The sequence below is a fragment of the Delphinus delphis genome, chromosome 17, assembly GCF_949987515.2.
Source record: "Delphinus delphis chromosome 17, mDelDel1.2, whole genome shotgun sequence".
Classification (NCBI taxonomy): domain Eukaryota; kingdom Metazoa; phylum Chordata; class Mammalia; order Artiodactyla; family Delphinidae; genus Delphinus; species Delphinus delphis.
Window position 1 is genome coordinate 76,900,688 of NC_082699.1, and position 12,672 is coordinate 76,913,359.

A 12,672-nucleotide genomic window follows, 5' to 3' on the forward strand; every position below is an offset into this window, starting at 1 on the left:
CAGACTGCCTGGGTGTAACTCCTGACTCTGACATTATTTTGCTGTGTAACCTTGGGGAAATTGCTTGACCTCTCTGATCTTCCATAGCCACATCTGTAAAATGGGAATACATGAAAATATCTACCTGATAGGGTTGTTGAGAGGATGCAGTTAGTTGAGATGGTTATCTGTAGAAAAACAAAACCCCATGAGTGATAGCTCTATTGTTGTGACAGGGACTAGAGATTAAGCTTGTCCTGGGGTGCTCTGGTCAGCCTGACCAAGATGACAGACCTTTCGTCTTCTTTTGTTTTAACATCAGTCCCACATCTGCCTTTCCCTACTAATTTAGTGAGGCAGTGAGCTCCCTGTCACTGGAGGGTCAAGCAACGATGCCATCCTGAAAGGGTAGAACCAGATGACCTTTGAATCCTGTCAGACAATAATCACCGAGGCAGGTCTTCTGCCCTGTATCCAACCCATGATCCCAGGAAGGTGAACAGTGGAATAAAGAATAGAAAGTTGGGCTTGAGGGCAGAAGACCTGGGTTCAAGTCCCAAACGCCACTGTGTGACCTTGGGAAGCCACTGGACGTGTCTGGCCTCGCTGGCATAACAGAGTTAATCCTAACCATGCCTATTTCACAGGGTTGTTATGTGGATGAGACATGGTAGTGGATGGGACCCTGCTTTGTGAACTAGATAACAGCAGGGACAAACGATCCGTATCCATAGAGTCCTCTATAGAGATGTCACTCCAGGCATATTGAGGGAAAAGCCCTCCACCTCTGAAGTCACATCTTTCGCTAGCTTGGGGTGGGCAGGTACATGGCAGGGATACTGCCATTGCCCATTCTATACCCATGGCACACATGACTAATCGATCACAGCACTCCTCCCCACTGGAGCTGCTTCTCAGCTCAGAGTCCCAGTGACGAAGCCAACTGGCTGGACCAGAACTGATGAGGCAAAACCTCCGGTCCTGGGAGCCAGACCAAGGCCCACTGGCTCCCCTGCCTCCACCTGGTTCCGGGGTCTCCAGGAGATTGTGGGTTCCAGGTGTCAACTGCCCCCACAAGACTCCCTTGGACTAGCTGAGTCTGGGATGAGGATGGGTTTTCACAGCTGTGGACACCATCCCTCTGACCCCACCTGACCTGGTCCAGGCCACATAAAGATTGCTAAGAGGATGTTCTAAAATAGTAAGAACATCCAAAAAATGTCTTCAACACCGCTGAGGGCTGCTGAAATTGCAGTGAGACTAGAAGCCCTGCACCATATGCTGTTGTTTACAAGACAACACACAACACTGCCAGGTGCTCGTGCCCTCTGACCTGGGAATCCCACCACCACAGCAAACCCTTAAGTAATAACCCAGCAGAATCTACACACACACACACACACACACACTCAATAAAGCACTACCTATAATTGGCAAAAAAAAAAAAAAAACGAAAGACACATTAAAACACTATAAATAGAGAAGTGGTTAAATAGATGATCATACATTCATTTAGTGGATATGGAGCTGTGAAAATATATTTCCCTTAAGGCTGCGGAAACACAAGGTAATGTTTGGTATAAACTTAAAGAGAAAAAGACTCTGAGATGCCTAGACACCATGGGGGCCTACCAATACCTATCTCTACTCCTTCCCCACCTTCAGAACCCATTTGGCTTGAAAAGCAACATGCTACATTTTCCCAGACTGCCTTGCAGATAGAGTTGGCCATAAGACAAAGTCCTGGCCGATGACGTGTAAGTAGATGTCCTTAGGTGGACCATACAGGCAAGCTGTTTAGAAAGGAGCAGGCTCAGCTGATACATGCCTTTGTCTTTTGTTCTTTTTTCCTGCCAGGAAAGGATGCCGGAGGTGATGCTGGAGTTAGGGTAGCCATCTTGGAACCATGAGGCACCAGCCTGAGAACTAAAGCCAAGCTAAGACGGCTGAGCAGAAAGATAGAAGGAGCCTGAGTCTCTGAAGGCATCGTGGAGCCACCTGTCAGCCCGTCTACCTGCCCCAGACTCCTTCATTGCTGTTTGGTCATTGTTACCTGGGTTCTCTGCTACCGGCAGCTGAACCAAGTCCCTTACAGATTCATCCTGACGAAAGGATAAAAACAGTGAGCACAGTTGGGCGACGAGGAGAGTGGGAACATGAAAAGCTAAAGCCATTCCTGCATGTGACCACGAGCCCACAGGGGAGTGGTGGGGACTGTTCTCCCCTCTTTATAAAACGACCTCTGCCATGGCTCACTTCTTCCCCTCTTCTGTGATGCAGGAGCTACTCTGCGAACCAACACACACTGGGCATCCACTGCGTCGGCGAACACTTGTCCCAAATGGATGCTAGACCAACTGTGCTAACTGCCAGGGCCCCTCAGCACTGGGGGCGCAAAGAGGTCTTTATCTCCCCGGAAATGGCGCTCACACTGGGAAACCCTTCATTACGACCAGACTCAAAGGGAACATTCCCCCGCAGCCTGCAGCAGCCCTGGGCGAGGCCCATTCCTGGGGCGCAGACGAGACTCGTGGTTAGAGCCCAGCCAGGCCAGCCCTGCATCACGAGCAGTCATCTCCCACCAGAGTCCAAGAGAGAAAAGGTCCCGACACTGCAGGTGCAGCCCGTGGGACACCGAGCTGCCTCCAGACGTACCTGGGGCCTCGCCGCTGGGCTGGAGCAGGAACCACACCCTCCGTGCTCCCTGACACACAACAACGCTGCCTAGAGCTTCTGCGTGAGGTGGGGAAGCCAAGCGCCCTCCTACGGTTCCCCCCAACACCTCCAAGCTCACCCCACCTGCCCAGAGTGAGCGAGCCCGCCTCAGCCCCACCTGGGCTCCCACCCCCCATCCACATGGGACTGTGCCTGAAAGCTCAACGCCAGAGTCACCTCCCTCCCGACGTGTGGCTGTGAGGCCTCCTCTGGGCAGGAGGAGGGGGCAGGGAGAGGAAGGGATCCACCTCCCAGGCACTGACTGCGCACACGCACACGCCACACTGCTCGGCCCCCTCTGGCCATGATTCGGAAGGTGGCTTTTTCTCCCAGTCTGCAGAAGAGGCTCCGGGAAGGGAAGTCACCAGGCCAGGGGACATTCTGCACTTCGGGGAATATCTGGCAACGTCTAGAGACATTTTTATTTGTCACTACTGGGTGGGGGAGGGGGTTGCCACTGGCAACCAGAGGATGGAGACCAGGGAGGCTGCTCCGTGTCCTGCGATGCACAGGACAGTCCCCACTGCAAAGAGGTATCCAGCCCCTAATATCAGTGGTGCACGGGGAGAACCCTGCCCCAGCCCGAGGTCTCCCGGTGACCAGAGCCAGGGCCCTGCGTACAGCCCGCGGTCTCTGCAGCCCTCACGCCAGGATCCTCACTGCGGGCCATGAGCAATCACGGTCTCCTGCCCGCGGAAGTGGGGACACTGCCAGTGGGCACCACAGAAGTACCTAATGGAATCCCCAAGAGTCAGCAGGTAGGTCCTCACCAAGCTCCCCTGTGCACAAAGGTGTGGGAGAGGGACAGCAAGGGGGGCCGGCGTGCACACGGGGCAGGTCCAGGGAGCAGCTGTGCCCAGCCTGGACACCTCAGGGCCGCAGCTCCCAAAGTGGCTGCCGGCGCCCGGCTCTGCCCCTCACTCCCAGCAGGCCTCACCCGCCCCTGAAACCCACAGCACCCCAGATGTGTGCCAACCTGCACGCCTCCAACAAATGGCCAACAGGGACCAAAGACACCACTGCCGCGTGCTTCACGTTTACTGACATTTTGGTCCCTGAGTATAACATCTTGTTCCTGACGGGCCATCGTGGGGTCAATCATCAAACACCTTCTGGGGCCCGGTATGTGCCAGGCGCTCGGGACACTGGGATAAAAGGCCTGACCCCAGCCCTCAAGCGCCTTTCATGTGAGCAGACCTAGCACAGTGCAGGCCCCTGCTGTCACCTACTGACCAGCGTCCAGAGGACAGACACGAGCAGTCTCAGCATCTTGTGAGTGCACGGGGCCAGGCTGGGTGGAGGGGACAGCACGGGCAAGGTCCCAGGTGGGAACTGCCCGGCAGTGGTGTCCCAGGGGGCGTGGGGAGAGGTGGAGGGAGGTCTGGGGGCCCACAGGGAGGGAGGGGCGGGCAGGGCGCAACAGGGCGGAGGGCTGGGTGCCATGGCAACACACTGAGCACCTCAGCCCCGGGCAAACGCCTGGTGATGCTGCCCGCTGGGAGCCTCTCGCCTTCGTCTAGCAGGGCTGGTGACAGCCCAAGGCTGTTTCACGGGTGGGTGTCTCTTCCCGCCAGGTGCCGGACAGACTCGCACAAGGCCGTCACTAGCGATGGCCTTGGGGACCGAGATCACACATCTAAGGCGTGGGAGCGAGAAGCTGCCCATTTGGCGAGACGGTCCCTAACCTGCTGTCCTCCCTGAAAACCAACAGCTGAAGTTCAAAAGGCCAGGCCTCTGCCTGCACCTGCCCAGTGGCCCCAAACCACTCAGTTCAAAGTCCCCCCAGCTCTCAGGGCCGAGTGCGTACCTCGGCCGCCAGCAGGTGCCCTGAGCGGCCCTGGGGACTCAGTTGCCCCCTGTGGAGGCTGTGGAACAAACACATGCCCGGGGCACCCTGCAGGAGGCGTGGTGGGCCTGGCTCTGACCCGAGAAGTTGGGGGTGCAGGGGTGTCGGTGGCAGAGGAAGATGGTGGCATGGGCTTCAGAAAGGTCACCGTGGCTGCAGGGTGGAAGCCGGCCTCCCGGAAAGCCATATTTTCTCAACAGGGCTGGGTTGAGAAAACCTACTGCCCAGGGTTGGACCCCACGGCTCCAGAGGCCCCCAGCCTGGCATCCCACCACGGGAGCCTCCTTCCGCTGGATGTCAGAAGCTTTTCCATCTCCAGGGTTGCTCTCTGAGTACAGAGTGGGCATGGGGCAGCCCCCCAACGAGGGTCAGGGCCACGGCACCCAGCAGGGGCGGGGGCTGGAGACAGGCAAGGGATGGGATGTCCCCCGGGGGGGAGGGCGGGAGAGCAGGGCTGGGAAGCTGCAAATGACGACTCTCCAATTTGCCAAGAGCCGGCGGAGTGCAAGGAGGTGCGAGGCACCTGGCAGCCACCGTCAGCACAGCAGAGCCCCGGGGCTGTGGCAGGAGGCCTTCCATGGTTGTCCTGGCATGTTCTCTGATGCTCGAGAGCCACCAAGCTCTACGTCCCCATTTCACAGATGAGAAAAAAGCCCCAGGCTAAAGGGACGTGCCTAGGATCAGGCCTCCAGGACAGGCAGACGTGAGCAGTCCTGCCCACGGCTACGGGACCGCCGGTGATCTGCCTGCCGCCCGCGGCCCCGAGTCCCTTGGACTCAGGCTCTGGAGGCAAGCGGCACCATGACCCGCTCCTGCGGATACAAGACCAAGGCCAGAGGTAGGGCCTGGCCCCAGCCCCCTCCGCTCTCCATGCGCCCAGCCCAGCACGCCCCTTGCCACCCAAGGGCACCTGCACCCTCACGCCAGCCACAGCTCATCCACAGCGCCATCCTTCACCTCATTGCCACCCAGTGCTCTTCCCAGGGCTGGGGACACGACGAGGGTGAGGGCAGTTCAGGGCAAGCCCACCGCACGGGGCAGCCCTGCCTTTGAGCAGCTGTTTCCCGGCCAGGCCTGTCATCGCTCAGGACCCCAGGAAGGAGCACGGTGGCGGAGGTGGCTGAGGGCTACAGCCGGTCATCAGCTGGGGACCCCCTGCTTCTCCCGGGCCCAGGGACAGACATCTCACAGCATCCTGGCAAGCCGGGCCAATGCATTCACAGACGCTCCTAAATTTTCTCATCTTCCCCTGCTGCAAATTTTTCCATCAACCATCCCTTCTTCTCTGGGTCCACAGCACAGAGCTGTTTTGCGCTCCGAGATCAACGTCAGGGCCTGGATTCACCCCAGTCCAAGACAGAGAATAAGAGAAGTTCACATGAGCCAGAGGCTCGAAACGTGTCAATGCAGGGAGGGGGCCGCCCAGAAATGCTGGGGTACTGACTGGGAGCGTGAACAAAAGTACAGTGCAGACCAGCGGAGGTGAGAAAATTCTCTGCTCTCCCTGCGTGATCAGACCCGACTGGGAGAGCACACTGAGTGCACCAGAGCTGCTCAGAGGAGAGCGGCCAGCTTACAAAGGTGTTATCAACAGAAATGCAGGGGCCCTGGGGCCATCTCCAAATCCCCAAGACTGTTACAGGACAGGAAGTGAACCACGCTCTGCTCAGCCCTTCTGCTGGAGAACTGTAAGCCACAGGGTGGGTGCCTGCAGCTTAGAAGGGAGAACCCTCTACAGACGGAGGTCCCAGAGTTGGGACAGGCAGAAGGGAAGTTTGAACAAAATCCCTTAAGGAAATGAACACCAGACCCCGCCCCCGCTCCCCGCCCATGGGTGGCCTGGAGGAGGATATCCGCGGGGTGGAGGGGAAGGATTCTCAACCAGACTCTCTCGTCCCAGATTCCACTGCCCATGGACTCTTTTTTTTTTGGCTGCATCGAGTCTATGTTGCTGCGCACGGGCTTTCTCTAGTTGCGGTGAGCAGGAGCTACTCTTCGTTGCAGTGTGTGGGCTTCTCATTGCGGTGGCTTCTCTTGTTGTGGAGCACGGGCTCTAGGCGCACGGGCTTCAGTAGTTGTGGCTCACAGGCTCAGTAGTTGTGACTCGTGGGCTCTAGAGCGCAGGCTCAGTAGTTGCGGCGCACGGGCTTAGTTGCTCCACAGCATATGGGATCTTCCCTGACGAGGCATCGAACCCGTGTCCCCTGCATTGGTAGGCGGATTCTTAACCACTGCGCCACCGGGGAATTCCAGGGTCCTTGCCTCCTAACTCCCTCCCAGAGCACTGCCAAGACCAGGCGTTACATTCATCTCCTCCGGCATTTTCCCTGGTCCTCTGGCGCGGCTGGTGTGAAGACAGTGCGGGGCTGCTCTGTGTTCTGACTCACAGAGGCAGGTGCCCGGGGCTGCCCACCTGTCCATCCTAGCTCCCCAAGCCCATCCCACCCTGGGCCACTCCAGACTCACCTGCACTCTATGTAATGAGTTCCCTCTCCTTTCCTGGGCCTGGGCCCCCGAGTTCCACTTTCTAAATGGAGACCTTCAGGCCGCTCCTCAGGTGACCACCATAGAGACTGGCCAGCCCTTTAAGAGAAGACCCCCCCCCAAGTACACACACCCCCTTCCACATGGAAGCCCACAGGTCAGAACTTCACACAATAACCTCAACGTTCATCTAAGCACACACACTGCATCACATGTGAAGTGATGAGCTCCCTGTCACTAGAGGCGTTCAAGAAAAGGCTGGCTGATGAGGCAGGATCGTGGGTGCTGGTAATGTTCTGTTTCTTGATCTGAGTGCTGGTTGCATGGCAGGGTTCGTTTATCGGAATCACTGAGCAATACACTTGTGACACGTGCGTTTCTCCACACGAACATTCTACTTTCTGAAAAATTAGAAGTGACTGGGATCGGCTGACCATTTGGCAGGAAGGAGATGAGGCTGGAACAACGTGAAAATCGCCTGCCATCGAGGCGTTAACACTCACTGAGCCCTGCCAGGGGTGCCGTGCACCCACCCTAACCTGCCCAAGGGAGGAACTGGGTAACATCCCACTGACGGAGGAAGGACGAACAATGCACGGAGCCAAGTGAGTGCTCCGAGCAACGAGGAGTGAGCGACTGAGCAAGTGGACGACAGCACAGAGGGAAGAATGGACGGATGCGGGGATGTGTGCAGCCTGACAGACACGCGCAGGGAGGGCTGGCTGAGCGGCAGTGTGGGGGATGGATGGGTGCAGGTGCGAACGCAGGTCCACAGGGGAAGACATGTACACGGAAGCCTGGCTCACCTCCCGCTCTGACCTCCCCGGACTCAGCAGATGAAAGTCCAGGCCATCCGGAGAGAGCAGGTGAAGGCAACAGATGTCTGCACACGGGGTCTCCTGTGATCCCCGCCGTCTCAGAGCCCTCAGCGGGGTGTCTCATACGCCTCGGGAGAGCCGTCTCTCTCAGGTCACCCCGAGTCAAGGAACCCACCCCTTTGCCTCCCCCAGGACATCTATAAATAGGCCGTGCTTGCTGGAGGGCCAGGGCCACGTCGAGCAAGGCCAGGTCCGGGCAGGCCTGGGAGGAGCTGAACACGGCACCTGTGCTCCTGCACCCGACCAGCTGCCATACTGAAAGTCACAAGGAGACCCCAGCCCTCCCGTCCAGCCCACGGTGTGCTGGGCGGCCGGGTCCTTCACCTGGGCCTGGCTGAGCAGCTTCCCTGAAGCGTGAAGGTAAAGGGAGAAGCAGAAAGACACAGATGGAACATTCCACAGGCCCATCCCTGGCTCCTGGGTGGAATCCATCTTTGGAGCCTGCGGTAAGGAGATCCGGACTGCAGAGTTCCAGGCCCTCGGCCTCAGTGGGCACTGCCTCCTCTGGGCCTCAGTTTCCCCATCTGTAAATTGGGGCAACACCTCCTCCCGCCTTGGGGGTGACGTGAGTGCGTGTGCGTAGAAGTGGTGCTTCCATCCTCGGTCCTTCTGGAGGTGACCACTCTGTGCGGGGCTCTGTGCGGGGCTCTGTGCGGGTCCCGCCGGTGCCGGGAGGAGACATGGTTCCTCCAGGGGCAGAATAAATGGCAGAAACAATGCTGGAGCTGGGGGAGGTGCGGAGGGCAGGGGGCACAGCTCGGGGGCAGTGAGGGGCAGAGGGTAAGCCGCGCCCGGCCCCTGGGCTGTCTGCCGGTGGCCCGGGAAGGGTTAACTGAGCTTAGCTGTCCCCATGCTTCACGCTGGACTGCACCCAACTGTTTGGGTTTCCAGCTCCCCTCCTGCCTCAAGGCCAGGCCTTATCTTGTCATCTAGACGGTCCCCAGAGCCCCAGAGGCAGCACAGGCCAGGGAGGGTCTGGCACGCAGCGAGAGTGTAAACCGTGGATCGAAACCTGCACCCCAGAGCGCGAGAGGAGGACATGGGAGACGCTTTCCACTTGGTGAGAAGTCTGTTCAAGGTCCTGCGGATGAGCGAGAAAAGGGGGCGCCCCACTGCATTCTGGGGTGGGGGACCTTGAGCAGGGAGCCCGCAGGAGCGCAGACCTTCTGGGACTGTGCCCCACCCCGAGCCGGTGCCCTGGAGCAGCCACCCCGCCTTCAGCCGGGCCCGAAGGGCCTGACGTCAGTCTGTTCCTCCTCCAAACAGCAGCAAAAACAAAACGCAGGGCCCTTCCTTCCCTCCTTCCCCTGTGAGGCCCAGGTTTTAAATCGGCCTCTTAGATCCTCCAAATGAGATCTGAATTCTAAGCACAGTTTCCTCTTTAATGATCCCGAAGGTGGTAACTACTTAGAACACAGATGTTAGAGTCGAAAGAGAAGTGTCTGGAGATTCCCGCTGTTGTCAGAAGTAGTCGCTGATGGCGGGACACAATTTTGGCCTCAAGCGCCTCCTGTAGGAAGAGCCCCCGTGTGCTGGGGGTTCCTTCCCGCCCAGGCCTTAGCCCTGAGCAGAGCAATTCGGAGCAGGCGCTCTACAGCCCCTGGCCGCGGGGACTCCTGACTGCCACCACTCCTACCAACAGCTCAGGAAGGCAGGTGGGAGGGTTTCCAACCCGCCTGCTAATCAGATGGGCACGGCAGGGGATGCAGAAGGAGTTTTCATCTTGAACACGATGGAGAGTTCCGAAGGCCTCGGGCTCGCCAAATTTAGAACGCAACAATACCATCTCCTGGGCAGCAGCTACAAGTGGCAAAGACATCAGAAGCAGAGAGCAGGGACGGACGGCACCCAGAACTGGAGCAGCGATGGCAGTGAATCTGCCTTCTTGGAGCCGGTGGGACCTGTGCTCGTCCCTCCTTAGGACAAAGGTGCCTGTGCCCGGGCTCCCGGGAGAGCTGGCCGGCGGTCAGTGTGAGAGCCCGACAAAGGCTCTGACAAAAACGGCGGCCACAGGTCCAAGGCAGAGTGGTAATTATACATGTTCTTAAAATCCCGTTCACGAGTGCGCTACTAACTGCATCCGGGAAGCAGCGTACATTAGCAGAGGGAGTGAGGGTGGTTCCCGCCCCACCTTGGAGACCCGAGCTCAGAGTTGAAGCATGCACACTCAAGAAACCGCTCAAGGTTAGATTAAAAAGAAGAGCGCCCCTGAAGACGCACCCGACTCATTACCATCACTGTCCGATAGGAGGCGCTTCCTTGGAGGGCCTGGCTTGGGGCTGGGTTTTGGTCTAGGCCTAGGAGCACCTTAATTTGCATTTATATTAAAATAGAAGAAAACAAACAGAATTAACTAGATAGGTGCTTGGTTTCCCGTAAATTCGAGCTCTTCAGAGCTAAACAGCTTCCTAGGGCAGAGTCAGGCTTAGCTGATGTCAAAATTCACGGATTCTCACCTACGAAGTGCACACAGCGCTGTACCAGGCGGCTGCAGGCACGAGGGATCCCACTGGCCCTTCAGAGTCGCCCTGGCGGGAGGTTACGGCGTCACGCCCCTTCTACAGGTGGGGAAACAGGCTGGGAGTCAGCACACCACCCTGCCCTTCATGGAACCCAGGTTCCAAGCCCGGTCAGCGGGCTCCAGGTTCAGCATCTTTCCACCACAGGGCGGCTGAGTTAGGACAGTCTTTTCTTCCTAGCCTTACACATATATTCCACCCTCTCTTTCCGGAAAATCTGTTGAAAACTCAACAAAAGAAGTGAGGAATAAGCCAGCACGGTCATCGGCTGCCCCTCCACACGCTCCACCTGGCCACCCTGCTTTGCCCCTCCCTCTTTGGAGCCCTAACCATTAGAGGCATATGCCCAGAACTGCCAATCAGAATCAATACACGCAATCGATAAGAACCTTATCAGGTAAGTGGAACATCTCTAGGTTTGATTTTAACTCCAACCGTCTCTTCAGTGTTGCAGTTCAACTCTTGGGACCGGCCAAAGGCTTCCTGTGCTCACTTCACTACTGGTGGCCAGCACGCTTGCAGCTTTCATCTGATTTGGGTCTACGTCACTCAAGGCACTTTAGGGAACGATGAGTGCTTCCCCTCCCCAGGGGTGGTCAGTTCTGGAGGCATATCCCCGGCTCTCTGGCTCTCCCGCAAGCAGGCCCCTGCCCCGCAGGATGGACGCCCTGTGCATGTGTGTCACGGCCACAGCTCACACTGGAAGTGTGAAGAACAGGAACGATGGTTATGACTGGCTGGCCCTTTCAGGAGCTGGAAGCACAGGGTGGGAAAGGAAGGACTCTACTGTGTTTTGGCCCCTGGGCCAAGGACGTGTGGCAAGAGGAGCAAAGCTGGTTCCACAGACAACAGAAGGACAATTTCCTCCTGAAAACATAAAAACCTACACCAATGAATTAAACATTTCAAACAAGATGACTCTCTTAAAAACTCTTTTCAACCAAGAAGGAAAGACAAGCCGTCCTGTGCTGGTGCTTCCTGTTGCATATGGCACTGAGAAATCCTGTTTTTTCGGCACGCAGAGCTTTCCAGAGAGAGAAAAATATCAAGGGGAAAATCAGAGAAGGAGGTCCAGAGAAGTCAGGCAGGAGGGACGGAGAGAAGGATGGGGAAGACGAGGCCTCTTCTCAGGGCACAGGGGCACAGAGAACTGGAGGGGAGCAAACTAGAGGTGGCCCCGAGCCAATACAGTGGCCCTGACAGGTCCACGGAGGTGGCCATGAGAGGCCGGGTGCCGCGCTGGGACAAGGTGCACACCACAGAGACACCACCCTGCCTCCTGCGGTGTGGGGAGGGCAGCCCCAAATCCACCGGGATGAAGTGACCTGCTCTATTTCCCACAGGTCTCCAAGGGTGATGGACGCAAGTTGCCTGAACCCCTTGGCCTCAGTGGGGGTCCTGCCCTAGGTGCCCACCAGAGGCTGCTTCACGGGCAGCACCTTCGGGCTCAGACCCACAGGAATCCCCAGGGTGTACCAACTGGACTCTCTCCCTGGACCGGAGCTGAACTTCCCCGGCTTCTGGGCAATACGCACACGTGCCTTACCCACCGGCACAGCCTGGGGGTGGGCTGGTCCTGCCCCCCCACGGGCTCTCCACCGCGCTCCTAGAGCCTCTCACCAGGCCGCCACCGCCCCGCCCCCGCCCCCATCACCAAAGAGCAAACCCTCTCCTCCCAGGGGCCTGGCACGACCAGGTTCCAGCATGGAAGAAGAGGAGCCAGGAGTCAGGAGAACTGAAACCTGGGCTCGGAGGAGGCCGGAGGCTGGCGAGGGTCAGCGCCTGCCTCGCTCCGAGAGCCGTCCGCGGCCACCTGAGTCGGTCTCCGCGCCGCAGGTGCCAGGCCAGCCCTCTCCAACTCCCGGAGAGGTAGTAAGTGTAAGGCTTGGAGGCCCGCGCAGCCCAGCCCGCGCCGGGGCGGTGGGTGGGTGGGTGTCTGCTGTGGGATTATTCTTAGCGCTCCACTCTCTTTGCAAAAGTGGCGCCTCCGCCCTCCAGGCTCCGGCACGCTCGCTCCGGGCTCGCACGCCCGGCCCAGACACCGGCGCGGAGGAGGGCACCGGGTGGGGTCCGCGAGGGGTGAGACGGCGCGGAGGCGCAGGAGAGGCGGGGGCTCCCGGAGAGGAGGGGGCGCTGCGGGAGGGGCCCCGGCGACAGGCTGCGTTTAACCCTCGGCGCCCCGCACCCAGCCCTGCGCCGCGCGCTCAGCCGCCTCCCCGGACTCCTCCCGGGACGCGGGGAGCCGGGCGGC

At 58.5% G+C, this 12,672-nt stretch overlaps 1 protein-coding gene across 1 annotated transcript in view; it reads right to left on the minus strand.

Annotated features, from left to right (window-relative positions):
• The window catches only part of KCNK9 (potassium two pore domain channel subfamily K member 9), a 91,684-nt gene that overhangs the window by 78,315 nt on the left and 697 nt on the right, over window positions 1–12,672 (minus strand). The window lies entirely within an intron of this gene.